Source organism: Protopterus annectens, chromosome 7.part0 (assembly GCF_019279795.1).
Source record: "Protopterus annectens isolate FY-2018-M chromosome 7.part0, PAN1.0, whole genome shotgun sequence".
In the NCBI taxonomy this organism is placed as follows: domain Eukaryota; kingdom Metazoa; phylum Chordata; order Ceratodontiformes; family Protopteridae; genus Protopterus; species Protopterus annectens.
In genome coordinates, this window is record NC_056739.1 from 1,455,218,820 (window position 1) to 1,455,242,462 (window position 23,643).

The following is a 23,643-nucleotide window of genomic DNA, read 5'->3' on the forward strand; positions in this document are numbered from 1 at the left end:
GATTGTTAAATCCAAATGTAAATGAAAACTACAATGACACCACCAACGTAAATGACAGGATTGTTTTAAATGAATGGCTGGACTTTAATCCTTCCCTTGGGTGCTTGGACTCTTGTACAACTGTAAGTAACGATAAATATAGACAAATTGCAGAAACTTGACAATTTACTGCTTAAGATCAAGAAACATCAGCTTGATAACCTTTATTTCAAGGAATGTTTAAAATATAAAATTGTACTCAATGACCTTAGGATGTGGTGTTTTCCCACAGGATTGACTGCAAACTCACCTTTCCATTTGGAGCTTCTAGCTGTGTTTGACCACCACGGATATGAATACATGGAGATGGTGGCCAAATATAACTGGAAAGACATTGATGCCCTAACAAAAGAGGCTTGTGACCTTGATAAGGACATTATAAATGATGAAGTGCATGCTGTAAATGTTTTTGATTATAATCAGATTTTTAAGAGTATTGAGAATGAAATTAATAGTATCAGGAACCGGAAAATCAGGAAAATTGACAGGGACAGGGCTGAATATGATTCTAATTCAGCCTACCCTGACCCCCCCAAAGTCCCATAGTAGGAGTAACAATAATAATAACAATAATAGTAATAATAATTATAACAATCATGAGAGAATGCAGACACATGAAACTGATAGTTTTGTAGAACAGAAAGAAGAGTTCCCAACCCTGAGATGGCCCGAATGCCTCAGAGAGAGATACAATCAGGGGCTGTCCAACAAACATCTTGGGGGAGAGGGGGCAACCACAATTTCAAGGAGAACACAAGGGGTGGCCTGAGACACAATGTTCAAGGTCGCAGATAGTGCATTCAGTACCTCCAAGTGGTATCCCCAGTATTCATTTTAACTCAAAAGGTGACTTTAAAGTGTTCAAGTTTTTCCTCTATGTTCATTGATCAGGCCACATGTGACCTACTGACTAGAGGTATGTCTTTCATTCCGACTAAATCTATGGATGTGAATAATATCATAGTAGAGCTAAAAATTTCGTAAGGAAATTAAATTTGGGTATTATGTTCCACAATGTGGAATACACTAGGAATCCACTATATATATCCAGCACCTATAATCCCCCACTCCATCCTTCTTTGCAATTGTTTGAAAATCTATGTGAATTAGACTTTCGGAATTTGGGAAGTAGAAAGTTTAATAACAATGCACATAATTTATCTAAGGACAAATATGATTGTTTGCAGAAGCTGAATTCAAATAGTGGGGTGAGAATTATTAAACCTGACAAGGGTGGTGGTACAGTAATTATGGATGTTAATTTATATAATGAAAAGATGAACAAAATACAGAATGGGTCAACTTATAAGAAGGTTTCACTAAATTAACTTAATGGAGCATTCAGGAAGATTAGAAGCGAACTTGAACTAATCATTGAAGGAAGTATAACTATTGATGAACTCAATTACATGAAAGTATCTCATCCAAGAACACCCACAATTTTTGGCTTGCCAAAAATTTATAAAGATCTTATTGATCCTTCAATGAGACCCATCGTTGATGGGCGAGGTTCCATCACACAACCCACTGCAAAATTCTTAGACACTAAATTGAAGGAGTTAGTGGCAAGTAAAATCCACCTATGTAGGGACTCATGGGATTTTTTGACAATAATTAATTGTCTTGATTATATTGATACAGGTGTGTTTATAACCATCGATGTCAAAGACTTATATGATGTTATTGCATATAAGCTAGGCATCAAGTGGTTTTGTGATTATCTGGTAGGAAAGGGATCCCAAAGTAAGGTTGATGTTTTTGAACAATTACTTGAGATTGTTTTATACAATAATTTTATTTTATTTGATAATGAATTTTTCCTACAGGTGGAGGTTGTCTCTATGGGTTTGGCATGTGGAGGTTTATACGCTAACATGGTTATGCTCCAATGGGAAAGTAAATTTTTATTAAAATCTCATTACTTTTCATTTTGTAAATGCTATATGCGGTTTTTGGATGATATTTTTATCTTTTGGATAGGGCCTAATGTGTTAATTCAGGAATTTTTAGATTATGTGAATAAATCAACCACATTTTTAAAGTTCAAACATACCACTGATACTGAAGAAATTTCATACCTTGACGTGAAATTAATAAAAGCTAAACAACAAAAAATTTTTTAAATCAGAGATTTTTAGGGAACCCACATTCTCTAATAGCTATTTAAATTTTGATAGTTCACACCCCTACACACAGAAGGGATCTGTTGTAAAAGGGCAGTTTGTAAGGGCTGCACGTATGGTTACACTTTTTGATAGCTTTCTAGATTAATGCGATAAATTGAAGGACATGTTTATTGACAGAGGCTACCCTTTTAGCTTAGTGAATGAAGTTATGCTGGAAGAAATAAATAAAAGGGAAAGGGGATACCTTTTACCCATTTTAAACCAACTAGAAGTGTATCTCCCTGGTAGCACCAACAATAATACTAATAATGATGCTTCTGCCAATTTCACTTGCTCCATGGTTGTTAGCCCTAACAACCTGCATGGTGGAGTAAATTTAAAGCAAGGCAACTTTAACACTGCATTTGTGACAATTGTTAACAGTTCTAGTAGATATGTAGCTGATATACTCTTTAAGAACTGGATGGGTATGCTTAACAATAAGGATATTAGAGAACGTGTGGGGGAGAAACCCTGTATTTTTTATAAAAAAGGCAAATGCCTTAAGACCATCTTGGAAACAACCTTAAAGAGTACCTTAAGTGGAAGTAAGAGCAAGTGTGGTAGTTGTAATTATTGCCCGTACATTAAAGAGGGTTCTAGTTTTAATATAAATAACAAAATTGTAAAATTAAATCAGAAATGTTCCTGTAATACTGAAAGAGTAGTGCATTGTGCATTCTGCTCCAAATGCCCTTGTTTCTATACTGGAAAAACATAGATGAAGTTTAAGAATCATATATACGAACACCTCAGAGACATAAAGAATAAAACTGATAAGAATGCGCAGACAAAGCATTGTACGGAATTCACTGATCATAGTTTTAAATTTGCTATTATTGAAGTTCTTAACCTGGATAAAAGAGGTGGTCCCTGGTCACTTATAGTAGAAAATCATGAGTTTTTATGGCAACTTAGAACAAACGCCATGCAGTGGCCAGGACTTAATGACTCATTCTCTTTATCATGCTTTTTGAAATTGAAAGCCCTAGATAGATGAATTTTTTTTCCAATAATTTTTATTTTTATTTTTACATTAATAAATGTCACAAATAAAGACTATCTTACAACATGACCGTACATATATATATATGTTATACATTGATGTCAAATACCACAGGATATAGGTCACGATAGATGAATTTTATTATAGCATTTTATGTGGATTATTTACATATGGTTTTAAAGCCTTTTATGCTTTTATGTTTTTCCAAGAGTATTTAACAGTTTCTATGTTTCTATTTATTATTTTTTACATGTGGTTTTAATTAACATATTTGTTTATAAGAGAGGTGGTTCATTTATTATTGTATATGCATATAAAATTGGTTGTGACTGCTGGTTGGCTTGCTGTACATAATAGGGGGCATTGATTTGATGACATACTTGAATGGACTATATAAAAAGTGTTTTACGGCTTGATATGGTTGTCTTAGTAAGTCTCTGAATGATCAGAGACGAAAGCGATTATTTTATTGTGTGGTTTTAATCTGGAAGACAATAAATGGTTTTGCACTTACTACTTGTGTCACAGCATCTATTGTGGTCCCTTGCTCTGCTTGTGCCCTTTCTGTTTGATTGGTCAGTATGTGCCAAGCAATAACAAATGCAGATACACTACTACACAGAATACTTTCACATAATGTGGACTTCTATAACTACCAAGGTGTTCTGTAAGCAGATTTGGTAATACATTGCATTCCAGGTAATAATTTTTCTAATAATCCTGTGACAGATAAATTAGGCAGTTTTAATTACATTATGTGAAATCGGGATACTTGAGAGGCATGTTTGTGTACAGTACATAATCTAGACATCCATCACTCCTTAGTTGGCAGGCATGGGAATAGAACCCTATAGCTGTGACTGCAGGGGACATCTGCAAAAAAATTAACTTTATATATATTGCTGATAACTGTCTGAGAAATGTTAGCACAATTATATCTCTTCATAACATGGGCTACCTCAGCCATATACCATATACCATTTGTTCCTGGAGTGGGAGAAAAAAAAGTGCATTATGTGACTGAATCCATTTTGAATTCTAGAAGTATTACAGTGTTACACTTGACTGCAGCAACCTTACCATAGACAAGTAATGCATACAGCTCTACTGCAATGGTTATAACAACACAATCCTGCTGTACTTCATGTTGCTTAATGTTATTGGTATTGTTTATTGTTTATTGCAATAGTTGTTATTGTCCATTTATTACACTCCAGCTCTACTTGCTCATTTATTGCACTACAGTTTTATGGTGTATATTTTATTGCAGCAAATGCTTTACTCTTTCTTGCTTATTGCACTATAGTTAGCATTGTAAATCCTTACACACCACACTCATGGTGCAACCTGGCCAGGCACCCAGCATGGGACTTCACATTGCGAGCTCTCTCGGCTGCAGATGTTGGAAGAGAAGCACACCATTATGCATAGCAGTTTTGCAGACATTCCAATTGCATATTGGTAAAACAGAGGAAAAATTACTTACATATTTGTGGGGCATTCCCATCTCTAGCTTCTTGGACCCAGGTGTCCAAGTTTCCCTTCTTTTTCCTCTTCAGATCATCATAATGGTGATGACACTGTTCACCATTGCGGGGTATACCAATAACAGTGGTGTGTTGCCTAGCCAACCAGTCTCAGGCTTCCTTCCGCCTTACACTCCAAGCCCTGGAAACTGCCCTACAACAGCTTGGGTTCATTATTTTTAACCAGGATCCCAACAAAGACCCTGGACTCTTGAATATCCCATCTCTGTGTCTGAAAGAACCCACATTCACTAGCACCGCCTGCCATATCCACAGTAGATAAGACTCTAAAGACTGTTGCAGAATTCCCACCTATTGCACTTAATATAGGCTGTTTTCCTGCTCTTACACATCATTAAACAACATTCAAGAAAGCACCACATTGCTTAGCAGCATGCAAACCAACTAAGTGCAGGTAAGCAGTGCAAGAACTTGCACAACAGAGGGTTTAGCTCAACTTTTCACTGCCCAAACAAAAGTAGCCATTAGCATGTTTAAGCATTGCCCATCCCAGTGCAGCAGTGCCATATTTCACAAATTTATCTTTAAAATTAAACATATATAATACATTGTTTTATAGACATCTTATCATTACTACAGACTCAAATGTAGGACCCACTAAACATTTGGCTGCATCTCTACCCATTTAGCTACTTGGATATTATGAAAACTATTATACCTTCACATATACTACTGGGTTACCTGTTAGCATTGCTAAGCACCATGGCACTCCACGCAAATGCACTTAAATAAACCTAGACATACATAATTAATTATATCTGTTTTTTAGTTTTAGATGTCTAGCATCTGTCGGCTATATATATATATATATATATATATATATATATATATATATATATATATATATATCAGCGCCACATGGCTCTGCGGTGCTTTGAGCCATACAAACATCAATTAAAAAAAACAGAAAAAATATTTTAAATTGCATAAATACGTAATTATGATAATTAATAATGTCTGGTTTCTATTTTAGATGTTTGGCAGGTGTCAGCTGTCTATATATGAGCACAGACTGGCATTGCTGCCCTCCTTTTCGTACCAAGCTAACATGCAAAAACGGAAAAAAAAATAAAATTTAAATATTACACATTTGACCCACTTCACAGCATTTCAACAGTAGCAGGGAGCAGTACAGGCCATCCATGACTACAGATAGGCTCTATACTTCTCCCTACACTGATTCAATAACCCTGTTCCTATGCTCTCCCTCAGCAGAGTACCATCATTAACATGCATGGCACATTACTTAGGGGGGATCCATAACCATGTACATAGATACATTCCATGTAGCCTCTACACAGAGCCTACATGGGTTTATTAAATCCTGGGGTTCATTTTTTCAGAGTGTTGTTACAAAGACATGGATATATCATAATGTAGTATTTTGTTTCAGAGTGTTGTCACAAAGTGAATTAGATATCATAAAGTAACACTAGTTCTGCCTAGGGCTTTATTATTATAGCATGTTGTCACAAAGTGACTTAGACTTCATAAGTCTTTACTAGTTCTGCACAGGGCATGCTGTTACAAAGTGACTTTTGCAGAGGGCTTTGTTTTTTCAGAGATTCTCACAAAGTGATCAATATCATAATGCAGTACTGTTTCGGCACAGGGAGTACACACATAGATACACAGACACACAATTCATAAATACCTTATAATTGAAAAGTCTTGTAAAATTATGAACTGATATGAATGGTGGAAGTCGAAGTGAAGTTACTTACTTCACTTACCTTAGTTCTTCAGCGTTTGAATGGAAACGAAATTTAAGTTGTTTGTATGGAAAAAAACTAAACTTGTTATGTCTTCACCAGCTTTCCATCATATTTGAAAACTGTTACAATTCCAGGAAAAGACAATTTTAGTAAATACTACAACACTATTAGTTGTGCAGCTAAATTCATATCAGTTGTGTTCTTCAAATCTACACGACAAAATTGCATTATTTGTATCATTCATACTTGTATTTGGACGTGTTAAGTATTTTTTATACAAGACTGGTAAATTCTAACTGAAGCTCAGTTAAACATTAATAGAAGGCATCACTCACAGCAGTATATATTGAAAAGTAAAATGCAGCATGATACATAACAACTGCTTCTCAATTTAAGGCCATTATTTCATCTCTGCTAAACTACCTAATATATAGATAGATAGATAGATAGATAGATAAATAGATAGATAGATATATGAATGTATATACACTCACACACATACACACACACACACACACACACACACACACACACACACACACACACACACACACACACACACACACACACACACACACACACACACACACACACACACACACAAACACATTTCTATATATGCAATAATGTATATACATTCAGACACAGACACATAAATATGTACGGTATAGATAGAAGTATATATGAATGTATCTTGCTTTATCAAGCAGGACAATTCTAGTACCATATTCCTTTTTCCTTTCAAAATCTAGGTCACAGTCATTCACTGCTTACTTGATTGCCAAGAGCTTTATGAAGCAAAAAGAAATTTTGCATCAGTTGGGAATTACTCAGATCAGGTTATTCCTGCAGTCCCAATCCCAATAAATAAAAACTTTGTACTTGAATGATCAAGTCATCATTTATCAAGCCAGAACTGAGCCACAGGTTAATTACATTTCAGATGTATTCATGTGCAGCTTAAAACTGTTTCTAAAAGAAAGAGGCAGCACATTCTCCGTGATTATAACTGACGCCTACAATAATTTAATTTTTTTTCAAATCTGTTAGAATAACATACTACCAGTGAATGTATGTTGTCAGTACTGTCTCCTCATTGTTCATAACCAGGCGTAGATTCAGATTTATAAAAATCTGCCCTGAATTTTCTTTTTTCCTGACTGGCCAAACTCATAACCTTATAAACATATGAATTACAGCTGCCAACATTTTTCAGACCTGCAAGGCAAACAATGGTTTAAATCAGTATAGCATTTATAACTCCTTTTCTCTACTGCAGCAGCTGCCATAGCAATGACAGACTGAACTGCAGGATGCAAACTTTTATACAAACACACATACACACACACAGAAATATACACACAAACAGCTAAACTCTAATTTTAATATAAAGCATTAAACAGCATCAGCATATTAATTATTCTAGCAAATGAAGTGACAATTCAGACATGTCTTGTGGCACTCTTATGCAAAAGTTAAGATATTAATGAAGCTAACAGCCTAGCTGCATGACACACAACAGACTCTGTAGTACCCTGTCTGTGGTTTTACATGCAACTATACCATTGAGATAGTATTATTTCAGCAGTTTTTGTATTAGTCATCTTAATCAGTTTTCAAACTTTTTTGTTCTTGCAGAAGATCTATTATATAAGAATGGTAATATACTTTGCAGTGTGGGTTATGGCCTAAAAAGGCATGGTGGAAAAGTTACTCAATAGAAGGTCTTGCTAGCTAGGATTCAGGGGCAATTATCCTATTATGATGATCAAATTACTGCAAGTAGACACAAACTGCAGGGCATGTTTTTTCAAAGGCACATATAACACTGCCGTGCTGTAGCCACAATAGCAAGAGACACAACACATGCTAATAAAGTAATACTGAGCTGGTAATGAGGAATGTCATAGAAATTAGCCACATGGATTATGGAATGAAGGAAACCAAAATGGCAGCGTGGTTCAGACATGTGGAAAACAGCAGCACTGCTACTCATTTTGATTTTGTTATTATTAACGGTATAAAATGGGAGTGACACTGGAAATAGAAGCATCAATAGCACAGCAGCTTGTGTTGGGACCACTGTCTGAGCCAGCATCTGTAAAGTCACGTTATGGCCCTCTGTGCCACTGAATGGTAAGGAGGATGTGGATTGTTTCTGAATGGAGAGGGATACTCTAAAGGAGCTAGTCAAACTGTTGCAGCCACAAGCAGAATTGGAGGGGGGTGGGTAGGGGCTGAAAGGTATTCCATCTCCTGTGAATGCAAAGATTTGAGTTGTCTTAATCATCTTAGGTACAGGGGGCTTCCTAGTTTGGAATGTATTTTTGCCTGGTCTGTCTCTGACACTTTGCAGTCATTGACACTGTGGTTGGCATTGGGATGAGGCATTTTTTTCTTTTCAAGATCAGTGTTTTTTATAGGTTCATAGGCTCATAGGCTGGTAGTAGGCTATCAGCCCTAGGGCCTATACAAGCCTAACCATAACAATTCCTTGGCTATTTCTTCCCGCACTATTTACTTCCATGGGCCTCTGTCTAGCAGGGCGACTGACGTGATTCTCGGGGTGAATTTCCTTTCTCCCATTTTGTCTGCTTGGCCATCATCTTGGCAAGAACACAAAAGAGAGAGAGAGAGACATAGCCTTCCTAGGAATATTCCCCATCAGGGCTGCTACCTTAGTGTGACAAGATCATTTTAGGAATAGGAGGGCAACTTTTTTTCAGATAACCAGTCTGTTGTGGCAACCTTACAGAATAAGTTTTCACATTCTCACTGAGTATAATTAATACTAAGACCACTAGGACTATAAAGTGTGCAAATTAATCTGTCATTTTCAGCTAGGTACATTCATGACAATCACAACACTATTGCAAATAAGTTTTTCTGATTTAGAGAACAGGCAACAGAGGCATGTCAAGACCCAGCTCTGATCTTAGAGGGAGTATGACGGATTGGTCAAGATTAGCTCTGCAAGTAGTCATCAGCTCATGGGCTCCAAACACCAAGAGGGCCTATTCCTCAGCAGTTTACTCTTTCAAGGGCTTTTACTTTAGTTTACCTCCTGAAGAAAGGAAGTGGTCAGTATATTTCATAATGCAGTATCTCATACACAGGAGTTTATTGAGGTGAGGCAGTCAGCACCCTGCGGTTACACCTGCCATCCCTAGCTTGGGTGGTCAGGCTATTAGGTTTGCCTGATTTTACTTCCCATTGGTTAGTTGACAGGAATTTTAAACAATGGTCTAATCAAAGAGGTCAGATCAGACCCCAGGAAACCAATAAGCAAAGAATTATTAGCTATTCTAATTTTAGAGGTTCGATCAATAACTGTTGACTTTCATACATTTGTCATTTGAGCAATGTTATTTATATGGTTGTATTTGGGATTGTTTAGAATCAACAAGCTACAATTACAACTGTTTTGGGAAGACATCATAATTTCCAAGGACCGGGTCAGCATATGGGTCTAGAAGTCAAAGGCTGATCAACTCAACTGGGGGCAATATGTACATTTAGAGAGCTTTAGTGATTTCTTAACCTGCCCAGATCATTGGGTAGAAATATTGCTTTGCCTTGTTTCCTCAGTCTTGCCTAAGACCCCAGTATTTACTCTGCTATCAGGACAAGGAATAACACTCAGGCAAGTTGAAAATATGGTTGATAAGACTTTTGTGAGTCAGGGTGTTTCACCAGAGTTTTTTTCCTTCCACTTTGTTAGAATTGGAAGGCAATCAGATTTGGCATTCCAGGGGCAATCCATGCAATTTTAAAGAAAACTGACAGATAATCTTCTACTCCTTTCCTGTCTTATATTCAGTATTAATTGAGGCATTTTCTTTTTCAGGCAGGTGTTCCATGTTGATGATAAGACATTCCTGTATTACTAAACCATCAGTCAGAGTGCCAGTCCATCCCTACAGTTTGAATCTCTCCCTTGATCTGGCAGCTTGGACTCTACATTCACACTGCTTTCTTAGCTTGTCACTGTTTCATTTGTGGGACATCATTAAAGGAATATTTTGATTTGGTTTCACTACTCAAAGATTAGTGATTCACTTGCATGAGAATGAATTGGCATATATCATCAAAAGGTACTAATAGCCAGAGTACTATCAGACTTAGTGTTTATTCATAATAGGTTCCCTGATGTAATAATTTTTTGGTCAGCCATCATTCCAGGTTTGCGGTGGCCTAGTGCTCTAAAACAGGGAGCCATAGAACATTCCAAAACACTTATCAACCACAGAATGTCTAAAATGCAAGCTCGGCTTGGTTTGATTGTTTAACTTGCAAAGCTCCACTATCATTCAAAACTGGTGTGAATAGCAGTGGTAGCTCATGATATTGGACTGCAGGACTGCAGCCTCCCCAGCTGTAAACTAAACTTTCCCAGCTGTAAGCAAAATAAAAAAAAATCCCAGAACTCACCTATGCATTCTTGGAAACTTGAAACCGGACTGCTGTTTAGCCAGTCTGGATTCGGAAAGAAGGCAGCAGTCTACAGATGCCCCTGAAGTCTATGCAGTCACAACAACATAGACTGGAAGGGAATTGGTCTGCAGTCTGTGCATGCTCAGAACGAGATGAGGTAGCACACGCATGTGTGGCATTCCGGCAGAAACAGAAGCTGCTGCCATGGGGAATTGTCCAGCACTGGGGAGCATTTATTCTGTGGTGGACTTTTGAATGGAGGCTTATTTATTATATGGACTTACTTTTCAATGGAGAGAACTATTATTCCAGCGCCACTAGGAAACAGGAGCTTCTGTGGACTTTGAGAATGGGATGAACAAATGGAGGACTTCTGCTGCTGACTTTGAGGACATCTGGAGTTGGATTTACTCAGGTACTGGTGTGTGTGTGTGTGTGTAAAATGTCCCAGTTAACTATAACTGGTGGCTAGATAGAGTAACTCAGGCTCAAACCCTCAACCTTGGGTGCAGGTGGCAACAGCCTGAGTCCCCTACCCACCACCACTTATGAAAAGTATTAAGATTTTTGCCTCATATTTTTGTTCTGTTCTGTTACTCATAAAATCTGTGGTTTTCTGGATTTTGAATTCACTAAATAATGACAGACATTTAAATTTCAGACTTTATATTCTTCAGAAAGTACATAGTAACATGAAACATTTTATTCTAGCAATTTTCTAAGTTTGTAAGATCAATATTTGAAATTCGTCCCCATTTTTGTAATGTATTCCCCAATTATTGGCTTTGTGCATCTTTTTTGTGCAAAGAGGTTGAGAGCTATGGTGAGAACTGAATTCACTGAATATGTTTGGGGACTGTATTCCCCCATTATTGGCTTTGTCCAGGTGTTTTGTGCTAAGACGTTGACAGCTATGGTGAGAACTGAATTCACTAAATGATAGCCATTTAAGTTTCAGTCTTCCTGTTTTTCAAGAAACAGCTGATTTGGCATAGTGGTATGTTGCTCTGACTGTAGTGCACAGGGTCCTGGGTTCAAGACTTGGCAGGAAAATGCATGGTGGTAGCACAGCATTTTATTCTAGCAACTTTCCAAGGTTATACAAGCAATGTTTAAAATGTGTCCCTGTTTTTTGGGGCCCCCCCGAATAAATTTTTGCTTTTTCCAGATTTCTTTTGCTCATGTGCTACAAAGTTGAGAGATACAGTTGAGTGTTGAATGGATTTTACAAGGAACTAAGAGCTTCAAGGGAAGATAAATTTAGTGCTGCTTATGCTGACATAACAGGTAGTATACTTGCTTTCAATGCAGAAGGCTGTGGATTCTACTCCCACAGTATGTAGATGCATTGCTGATACTGTACTGTGTTGTACTTTTAAAGGGGTTGGATGCTGCAGTCATGAGAATGTCCTCTTTGGCTGAGATACCTAGTAACTATCAACCTGTTATCAGTTTGCCATCCATTCCTTATTGCAATATTATTAGCTTATCATTTTTTTAATGTAACATGGGTAATTTATTCCTCAAGGGCAACAGGCACTTTATTTGTAGATGAAACAGTGAAATATGAAGTTGTTTGCTAGCAGCAACCTCTTCATTAGTTACACATTTTTAATTTGGAATTATTTAGGTACCTTTTTGGCTAGGCTTATAGAGGCCCTAGGGCCAATAGCCTAGTACCTACCTATGAACCTATGAACTTCTGCAGAGATTGTGAATATTTACTGATACTGGTGGATTGTAGAAGTTTGAGTAGACTTTTATGATGGAAATGTTCTGAACTGGGCAGTTTTGTCATTATTGGGCCATGCATTTTGTTTCATTGTTTGTTGAAAAATTGTTCAAAACAATAAATTTAAAATGCCGTCTAACAACTGTACTGTATTATACAAGGAATATAATTTAATACAATCAGGAAGGTGTATCAAAGAACACATGTATGTTTCATGTGCAAGGGGCTTATGATTTGAAAACAGCCAATAGTTAATCTCTATCTGCCACTGGCCCGATGTATTTTCTTTGAATGTGGGTTTCAATGCTGTTTCAATGAATATGAGTTTCAAAGGCAGAGAAGTTTTAATGCTAAGTCTCTTTTCATTGGTTTGTTTAGCATATGTCTATTAGTGGTTGTGCTGTAAAATGTAAAATAAAACTTTTAAATGAAATCCAAATCATCGTAGAAGTAAAGCAGTATGCACATTACAGTGTTTATGGTAAATGGGGTGAAATAGCCAAGTAATGAGACATTGGAATGGCTGCAGGGGAGAGGCCCCATTTGACCATGATTTTGTGAGGGGGGAAGGGTGGCAAACTCAAAGACAGCCCCAGCTGAACTATACCTCTCCACTGTCCAGATTTTCATAGAATGTATACATTTTTGCTTCTTATTTTTGGTTTGTTCCTCATAAAATTTGTGGTTTTCTGGCAAATCATTTAGGAATGAAGTCACTAAATAATGACACATTGAGTTTTAGACTTCATACCCTTCAGAAAAATGCATGGTAAAAGCAAGACCTGTTATACTGTCTACTGTCTAACTTTATACCGGAGCAATTTTTAGTAATCTTTGTATGTTCCCCCAGTATATTTGGCCTTGTCCAGATTTCCTGCATTAAGAGGCTGAGAGGTATGTGCAAATAAATTGCTTTATAGAATTAGGTATATCCAAACCTCTCAAATGTCCCCAACTTTGGCTCAAATTGCTGCTCTCCCCCTAATAATCCCTCCGCAAAAAATGGCAATTTTGGAAGAAAATGTGGAGGGCTTACAATTGATAAATAATTGCAATGATCAGAGTTATAGATTACTTTTATTTCAGAAATGCATGTAGATTCTCTTATTTTGTCAGCTGCTCAACATAACAGTACTAATATGAAAAAGTATCCCTTCTTAGATAGGTTGCCAGCTGTATTATGTGACTATTTTATATTTTTGCATCACATTTTTGGTCCATTTTTCATAAAATTGTGGTTTTCTGGCAAATTAGCGGCACATCATTAAAGACTGAAGTTAGAAAATAATGACAAACATTTGAGTTTCAGTTTTCATACCCTTCAGAAAATTCATACTAATGCAAGACCTACTATTCTATTATCTTTCTAAGTTTATAAAAGCAATATTTAAAAACTGTCCTTATTTTTTGGGCCTTTGTCCCACTTCTATTTATGGCTTTGTCCAGACTTCTTGCTCTGAGGTTGAGAGGTATGACAATTGTGTCAGGGCCATCACCGTCAGCCAGAGACATTTTAAATTGTGACATACTTGTTACCTCCCACTCCCACAGGTAGTGACTCCGGATGTGCCCAAGCAAGGCAAGAAGCAGTTATGCAATGTAAGTGTGCTGAGTATCCCCCCATCCAAGGTAGGCACAAGTACTACAGTGGCTTTTCATCTCTCTTTGATTTTGCAGAATGTTCTGGTTTTCTGTCATATTTTTGTACTGTTGGTTTATGCTTCTTATTATTCAGAAAATGCATGTTGTTTCAGTGCCTGATGCTCTGTGTTTAAGTAGCAATGCTTTAATGACCACCAGGTAAGCTTGTCTGAGATTGTAAGATACAAGTAAGCTTTAATAAGCATACTGTTAAAGAATTGCCAACATTGAAAGCCTTTTTGTTGTTGCCATGCTGAGAATATTTACATAACTAGATAACGTATAAGCCTTAGGTATTGAAATGCGCATGACAGTATTTGTAATAAAGGACAGGATTACAGTATTTTCAGAAGCTCATTACATTTGTTGGAGACTTGCAGTCATATTTGTAGGCTTTACCCATAAACTAAACAGAATGCCAATCTATCACGTGTGGTCCACAACCTGTGCAGTAATCCTTTAAGCAATTATTCTTGAGCTTGTTTCTTGTTTGCTATTCATTTTTTACTTTGATCACATTTTCCCCATGAACCAAGTAGATAGTTGTCAGATATCAGGTCTTTTTTGAATCAGAGACATTTTTACAAGTGGGGGTATCACAGAGATTGCAACGTTCAGCATGTTACTTTGTATTTTTATAAAGCTGAATATAAATTATAATTAGAACTGCAGTGCAAGGAAAAGTGGTTTGAGTTGAGTGCTGCTTGTTTTTTTTATACTTGATTTTGACTGGCATTCCAGTAATGTATTTAAAAAGTAATTTATGTTTCATGCCTCACAACCTTTTTGTTTCCATCTAGATATTAAGTAAGGTGTCATATAGCCAATGCATTGAAATATTTTTTTTCTTCTACACTTCATTTTGTCTTGATTGGACTCTCATAATGACAGTTTGGCATCCAGGTCAGCATATTTAATTAAAGTCCCAGTTTTTGTGGTTTTGAGCATAGCTCCACCCCTTTCTAGTTGGTCACACCCCTTCCTGTTGGACCCACATTCAACTGTCTCCTGCAGCCCCCCTTTGAGTTGAAGTCACCAGCTGCCACTGGTGAATAGTCATCAGTTTTCATAGTGTTAAAGCCAGAAGTTATTAAATGTTTTTGATATTATTAAATTTCTATGTATGTTCAGATCACATGGTGTTAAGAAGGCTGTAGTTACTGATAAAGAGGAGAGAGCAGCATGTTTAGCATGCTCGTGGATGGTCAGAAAATGAACCAGCAATCTCCTTTGGGTCCCCCCATTATTTGCTAGCCAGTGTCATAGGTCAATAGCATGAATAAAACCACCCAAAAAGTTATAGAGGCATCTTGGAGTCTGTTGTCATCACCCTAATTGTTAATTGGGAAAAAGTGTGATAACCTGCCAAACATGAACTGAGGATCATTACAATTAATGTAGATTCACTGACAGGACGCAGCTTGGAAGTGGATGACATGATGATATGGAAGAGACCGGACATCCTATGTATCCAAGAGACAAGTTGGAAGGGCAGTGCAGCAAAGCCACTTGGCTTGGGATCCAGACTCTACTACTCATGTGGGGACAGGTTACAAATGGTGTAGGAATTGTGGTGAGAGAGAGGCTTCAGAAGGCAGTGAGGGATATCATCAGAATTAATGACAGACTCATGGCAATCAGACTCCAGTGTAATGATAGGGCAGTATTCATAATCTCAGCATAGCAACCACAGCAGGCTTGTGATAGTGAGGAAAAGAGTGCATTCAGACAGCATTTGCAGGACCTACTAGATAAAGCAGGACAACATGAATTGGTGTTGATAATGGGTGACTTGAATGCACATATTGGGACAGACAGAACTGGATATGAGGACTGCCTTGGTCCACATGGGTGGGGTAAAAGGAATAAAGAAAGAGAAGCCATTCTAGACTTCTATATGGCAAATGGCTTGATAGTAGTCAACACATGGTTCAGAAAGAGAGACAGTCACAAGATCACATACAAGAGTAGGCAACATGCAACTCAGGTAGACTTCCTCCTAGTAAGGAAAAGGCACTGGGGTAGAATCCATGATTGCAAAGTCATCCCCAGTGAAACAGTTGGCCCACAGCATAAACTATTAGTTGCCACAATCAGCTGTAAGCAGTGGTCAGAGAAGGCTCTAAGGTCAACAGAGACCAGGCTGAAGACCTGGACGTTGACTGTAAAGAAAGTACAGAAGTTCAAGGAATTACTCAGGACTCTAGCACCCCAAGAAGGGGAAGAAAGAGGTGAAGTTGAAGAAGAGTGGCAATGCCTAAAAACAGAATGTGTTTGGACTACAGAAAAGATATGTGGCTGAGCCAGTTATGGAAATAAGGTACATAAGGAAAGCTGGTAGTGGAATGCAGAAGTCCAGGAAGTCATCAAAAGAAAGAAGGAGTGGAGAAAGACGTGGGAGATAGAAAAGACTGACCAAGCTAGGAAGGACTACTGGTTGGCTAACAAAGAAGCTAAGAAAGAAGTTGCAATAGCAAAGAATAGGGCATCGGAGGCACTCTACCAATGTCTGGAAAGTGACTCAGTAAGGGGCATAAAGAAACTATATCAGCTTGCAAGGCAAAGACAGAAAGATAAAGAAGATAGTCAGACACCCTTCATAAGGGATGCCATCAACAATCTGCTCACTAGTCCACAGGACATCAAAGGCAGATGGAAGGAGTATTTCCAGCAGTTTCTGAATGAAAAAAACCTACAGAAGCTGTACTGCCCCAGAAACAGCCTACAATTAGAGAAGAAGAGGAGCCCACCTTAGAAGAAGTAAGAACAGCACTAAGGAAGATGAATTCAGGGAAAGCTGCAGGCTCAGATGAGGTGACAGCAGATATAATAAAGATGCTGGGTGAGATGGGGAGAAATGGCTCCTAAGGATACTAATAGCAGTGTGGAGAAAAAGTCATATCGCAGATGACTGGAGAGTAAGCATACTCATGCCAGTGTACAAGAACAAAGGGGACATCTACAACTATGAGGAGTACAGAGGGATCAAACTCCTAACACATTGCATGAAAGTTCTGGAGAGGGTGATTGATAAACAGATATGCAGATTAGTAGAATGTAAGATGAGAGAAGAGCAGTTTGGATTCAGATCAAGATGCAGCACAATTGACCCGATGTTTGCATTGAGACAGATACTTGAGAAGAAGCTAAAGATGAGGAGAGAGTCCAACTGGGCATTCCTAGACTTGGAGAAAGCATATCACAAGGTCCTGAGAAAGCTACTCTGGGCAGTACTCCTGTGGTTTGAAGTCCCGGAAACATTGGTAGAATTAGTGCAGGCTATGTACAAGGACCCAGTGACTCAAGTATGAACAGTGTTTGGCCTCACAGAGGGGTTCCTAGTGGGAGTGGGTGTACATCAGGGTTCAGCTCTGAGCCCACTGCTGTTCATACTGGTGATCGACTACATTAGCAAACAGTAAATATAAAGAAGTGTGCCCTGGTCCGCTTGTAAGTTACGCCAAATACCAGTCACTTGAATGGAATTTACGATAGCAGCAGAATCTCATCCAGATAGCAATGATACTTAGAAAAAGCAGCAATACTTGAAAAAAATAGCAGCGAAACCTCCAATTGAATGAACGCTCTTTAATACACTTAACAAACTGCGTTTTCGTCACCAAAGACTTCATCAGACAACATAAAAACATGATAAACACGTTTAAATACTCCATTGAAGTGATTAAAAACTACTGGATTGGATGGATTTTATTTCAAACACACCTATTATATCTGTACTTCATGTAATTCATTAATATTCATGAGTTTCATAAAGTGCTACGTGCTTTGTTAAAAACTCCTATGTTAAAAACTCCTATGTTAAAACCACCATTTTTCCTATAAACTGCTCCTACATGAATACTTAATACAAATTCATGTTATGAAGTTAAAAAATACAAAAACGAATTATAAAAACTATGTAATTTAAAACCACTTGTGATATAAAAAATGTATGTATCCATATGCACATAATGAATGAAACCTGTGGATCCACAGTGTTGATATGCCCTCAAGTGACCATAGTTGGAATTGCATTATAATTTGTTTGCCCTTATTTTTAAAAGGGGAGTTATAGTCAAAAAATCATTCATTCCAGGGCTGTTGTTGGAATCCAGGTAGACCTGCCACCATAGTTCTCTATTTTCGAGGATTTCTTCCCATAAACCTCCCCTGCTGTCGGGTTTTACCTGGTCCAACACAAAAAATACATATTTAGCTCCAGTGCATCCTATGCTGTGTTTGTATAATGCATTGGTAGCTTTGGCCCTGGAGATGTCATAATAATGTTCGTAAATTCTACGTTTGAGACACCTCTCAGTCTTTCCGACATAAAAAGACTGGCAGATTTCACAAATAGCTATATACACTACCCCCCTACTATCACAATTATAGTGATCCTTACTTATAATTCTTTTTTTCCTACTGTCTATATTTATTTCCGACCTATCAACAATATGTGGGCATTGGTGACATCTACCACACTTGTATGTCCCCCATCTCCTGTAAATACCCTCCTTTTCTTTTTTCTTATTTCTTTCGAGTATATTTCCTATGTTAGATGAATTTTTGAATACTATCTTGGGTGTCATTTTGGTTATCTCATCAATGTCCGTAATAGAACTGAATTTGTTCCATTCTTTTTTAAAAATGTCACATAATTTTGCATTGGAGTTATTGTATTCCAAGACCAAACTCCTCTTATAATTGAATTGGTTATTCTCATTGTTGTTATTACCTTCTGCAGTTGGCCCCGTATTCATTTTCATTTCATTACCCCTGCCTAATATGGGCTTGAATCTATCCAGCCTTCCATCCTCTACTTCTTTTCTTAAATTCCTTATAAATTCTTCTGGATAACCACGTTCCCTGAACATGTTGTGTAATAATGTGCATTCTTCCTGAAAATCTATATCATTGGAAGTCATTCGGGAACCTCGTACAAATTGTCCTTTGACTATGTTCTTTTTACTGTGGTATGGGTGGGCACTATTAAAATGTAAATAAGAATTTACATAGGTTTCCTTCCTATACACCTTGCTCTCAAATTTGCCTGTATTTTTGTATAGTTCAATATCCAAATACTTCAAGCATTCTGTACTAATAGTGTAGGTGAACCTCAAATATTTGGTAGTACAATTAATATAATCCATAAATTCAAAAAATTGTGCCTCACTCCCTATCCAAAAAAGGACAATGTCGTCCAGAAACCTGTGGTATAATATCCATAGGTCTTTATACTTACAATTGATGATGAACTGCTCTTCCCATTTTGACAGTACTATGTTGGCAAAAGTGGGGGCACACGCTGCCCCCATAGATACCCCAGCTTTCTGTTTATAAATTTCCCCGCCAAACATAATGAAGTTATATTTTAGCACAGTATCCATAAGAATCACACTTGCTATTTTGTCATTGTGGCTCATGTCATCATCTTCGAATACAGCTTCTTCAAAAAGGCCCATACCCTCTGCATGTGGTATACTTCCAAACAAGTCTATAACATCTATTGTGATAAATCTGATGTCTTCTCTAAACAAATCCTGTTTGATTTCACCAAGGAAATCCCATGAGTCTTTTAAAATTAAATTCTTATTAATCCATATATGCTTGGTCTTGACATCTATAAACTTGGCTAAAGGGGCTGTTTTGGACCCCTCGGCCGTAACTATAGGTCTTAGCGGGGGATTCAGCATATCCTTATGTATCTTTGGTATGCCGAAAATAGTGGCCAACCTTGGTTTCTTAACTTCCAAGTATTTCAAAGTTGTGTCATCAATAACTTTTTCTATCATTAAATCCTGCAGAATGGAATCAATCCTATGATGTGCTATATTAATTTCATTATGCGAAGCCTCAATATACTTAGTTTCGTCCCTTAAGATTGTATTCATTTTACTTTCATACAATATTTGTTCCATTATAACAACCCCTCCCCCCTTATCAGGTTTCATGACCCTCAGTGAGGCATTTTGACTCAATTCCTTTAGTATTTGATTCTCATCTTTACTTAAGTTATGTTGTACCCAATATCCTTGATGTTTGTTTCTCACTATGTTGACCATGATATTTTCAAAATTCCTGATCTGAGGGTATAGGGGTGGATTGTATATAGATTTCCTCTTTAACTTGTTATCAGTCATTCTTTCTTTATTGAACCCCATTTTAGAAGCCATTACTTCTAAATTGATCTTCCTAGTAAATAGCTTGACATCCAGTATGGTACGTGTGAAATCTCCCTTTCTATTGGGTATATATTTTAATCCTTTACTTAGCAAGGAGAAGTGGTTTGGATTTAATTTTAATGCACTAAAATTATATATAGTAAAGTTATCATAAGTGTGTTTGACTGTGTTGTTCGATATTACATTAGCATCATTGGAATAACCCAACAAGTCCAGGGTATCTATTGAAATCTTCCCTGCCTTCTTACCCCCCCCCCCACCTCTGAAAATTTCCTCCAAATTCATTATTGTTTTCCTGGGCCTGTCCCCTGTGCACTAAGGGAGGAAAATCAACATCAAAATCTGTTGCAAAACATTCATTTTCATCATTGAACTGTTGTCTATTATAATAAGGTACATTTCTTCCATGATTTTTCCTAGTCCCATAACGTGTATAGTAACTGTGCTGATTGTTAGGCTTTGGATAACTTGTATGGGTTTCATATTCCCTGATATCCCTATGTAACTTCCCCATTTTTCTCTGTATCACTTCCTCACATTTGATATCAATATTTCTTCTCATAGAAAAATACTTATCATTTTCTTCCTTAATATTGTGTACTAAATCAGTTGTAATGCATGCATCAAGATTGGCAATTTCTATTCCTAATTCCTTTTGAATATTGTTGTTCTCTTCAATAATGAGTTTAATGACTTCCAAGCCACATTCATTAAAAACTTTGAGTAAACTTTCATGAAAATGTGTCCCAATATGCACATTGTTCGGAAATTTATAAACTCTCAAACCTTTAGGGACAATTCCCTTTTCCAAACATTCCTGTAAATATGCATTTTCAATACTTAAAGTTCTATATTTCATAAGCATTTTGTCTAATTTAACTAGTTTCATAGCATATGTTTCATTATCCACATTGTTTAAATTGTTGACACTATGTCTGTTAACATGAAACTGAATGTCTCTTTTAAGCCATTCCTCGGTTGTTTTGTTTGTTTGAATAACTTTAGCATTAACAGTACCTTGCAAACTGGTAGTGAGATTAGCGTTTCTTTTAGGGATAGCGCCCTTATCCCTTCCATGACAATTACTTGGTTCATCACCATTTGAAGTGTCTTGCAGGATGACAGGGGTATTATGTGGGTTGAATGGTGTCCCATCAAGAAGAACGCCGGCTCCGTTGTCGTCGCCAATAAGCTGTCTCTTCCGCTTCCCCCTATGAACGTCATGCTCCTCCGTGTCCTCGGTTATGTCCGTATTGCTTTTGCTGCTAAGCACCAAATGAGTACAGAGAGGAGTTAACAAGTCTATTAACTCTGTTAACTGGCCGATTAATCTGCGTGTTTGGCCCGAATCCTCCTGCCCTGTTGTACTCATACCTCCGGTTCCGGTGTACAAAACAAGCAGTCCCTCCTGACTTGAACAAAAACCAAAAACAAGGTATAGGCACTCAGAACCAACCAATAAATATAAAGAAGTGTGCCCTGGTCCGCTTGTAAGTTACGCCAAATACCAGTCACTTGAATGGAATTTACGATAGCAGCAGAATCTCATCCAGATAGCAATGATACTTAGAAAAAGCAGCAATACTTGAATTTAGATTAGCAAACAGGTTGGAGGGGACAGATCAACAAAGCTGCCGTATGCAGACGATGTGGCAGTACAGGCAGACTCTGAGCTAGAACTTCAGCAAAGGATAGAAGAATGAAATGAAAATTTGAAGGCACATGGGATGAAACTAAGCACAGATAAGATGGTGGTAATGGCAGCAAACTGGGGAAATCAGAAGAAGCTGAGAACAGAGGTAGAAGGGAAGATAGTGGAACAGGTGAACAGCTTCAAGTATCTGGGAGGGGTGGTTGAGGAGAAGGGTAGTCTGAATGAAGAGGTCAAAGCTAGAATCAGAGGGGCTGCAGCCAACTGGTATAGAGTGTCAGGTGTAGTCTATGACAGAAGAATGCCAAAGAAGCTGAAAACTAAGGTGTACAAGACAGTGGTGCGAACAGTACTACTGTATGGTACAGAAACCTGGGCAGTAAAGGCAGCACAGTTGAAGAAGCTAGAGGTATTGGAAATGAAGTGCCTGACACTGTGGGACAGATGAAGAAATGAGGACATAAGAGCAGAAGCCAAAGTAGCTCCAATTGCAGAAAAGATCAAAGAGAACAGATTATGGTGGTTTGGACATGTGTAGAAAAGCAGAGGACAATCTGGTGAGGAAGATTTGGGACAGACAGGAAGAAGGTAAGAGGAAGCAAGGATGTCCAGCAAAGAGGTGGATGGATCATGTGAAAGAAGATCTGCGACAGTCAGGCATGAGTGTTGAGGAAGGCAGGAGTGTGGCACTGAATCGAGAGAGTTGGTCACAGTGAACACGATACCCTGACCTCATATAGAAAAAAATGGGAAAAGCGGGCTGATGATGATGATGATGTGATAACTTATCTGATTGCTTGTAACGTTGACTGAGGGGACTCGGTGTATTCCACCTGGCCATGAACAAGCTGACCAGTAACTAGAGTATATTATGCTATGTGGTGTTATTTTTGCTGTGTTTTAATTAGATGAAGTTTTGAGGTGATAACTTTTTACATTATGTGAATTAAAAAATGATCATACACACAAGTTAAGAAAATGATCAGTGAATTTCTAATGCAAAGTTTTTGTTTTATTCATAAATTTATAAATCCTAAAATACCATTAATAGGATATTTGGAAATCAGACAATATTTTAAAACTGGATACTTGTAAACAGAAAAAAATACCTTCTGAATATTATTACTGTACCTAGGGCCAGTGAGTATGTAAATATCATATTGTATACAGTTTACTCAAGCAAAATTCATCTTATTATTTATTAATGATTACTGAGAGTCAATCAGCTTACATTTACTGTTCTTAAAAGGAGCTATATGTAGCACTTTCCATGTTAAATTATAGGTTTTGCCTAACTAAGGGATACCTTAAATTTGGTAATAATAAGAACTGAAAAAACTGCTTTGATACTGTTTTTCACTACCCTCCCATCATGTTTGCATGTTTTGCATAACATCGACCTTATATGAATTCAGCACTTTCAATGAATACAATTATTTCTGATTAAGTTTGTTTTTGAGAGGAAAACATTTACTTACTTGGTAACAAAAAAGTTATCCAACTTTAAGTCAAGTCCTTTTTCTTAATACAA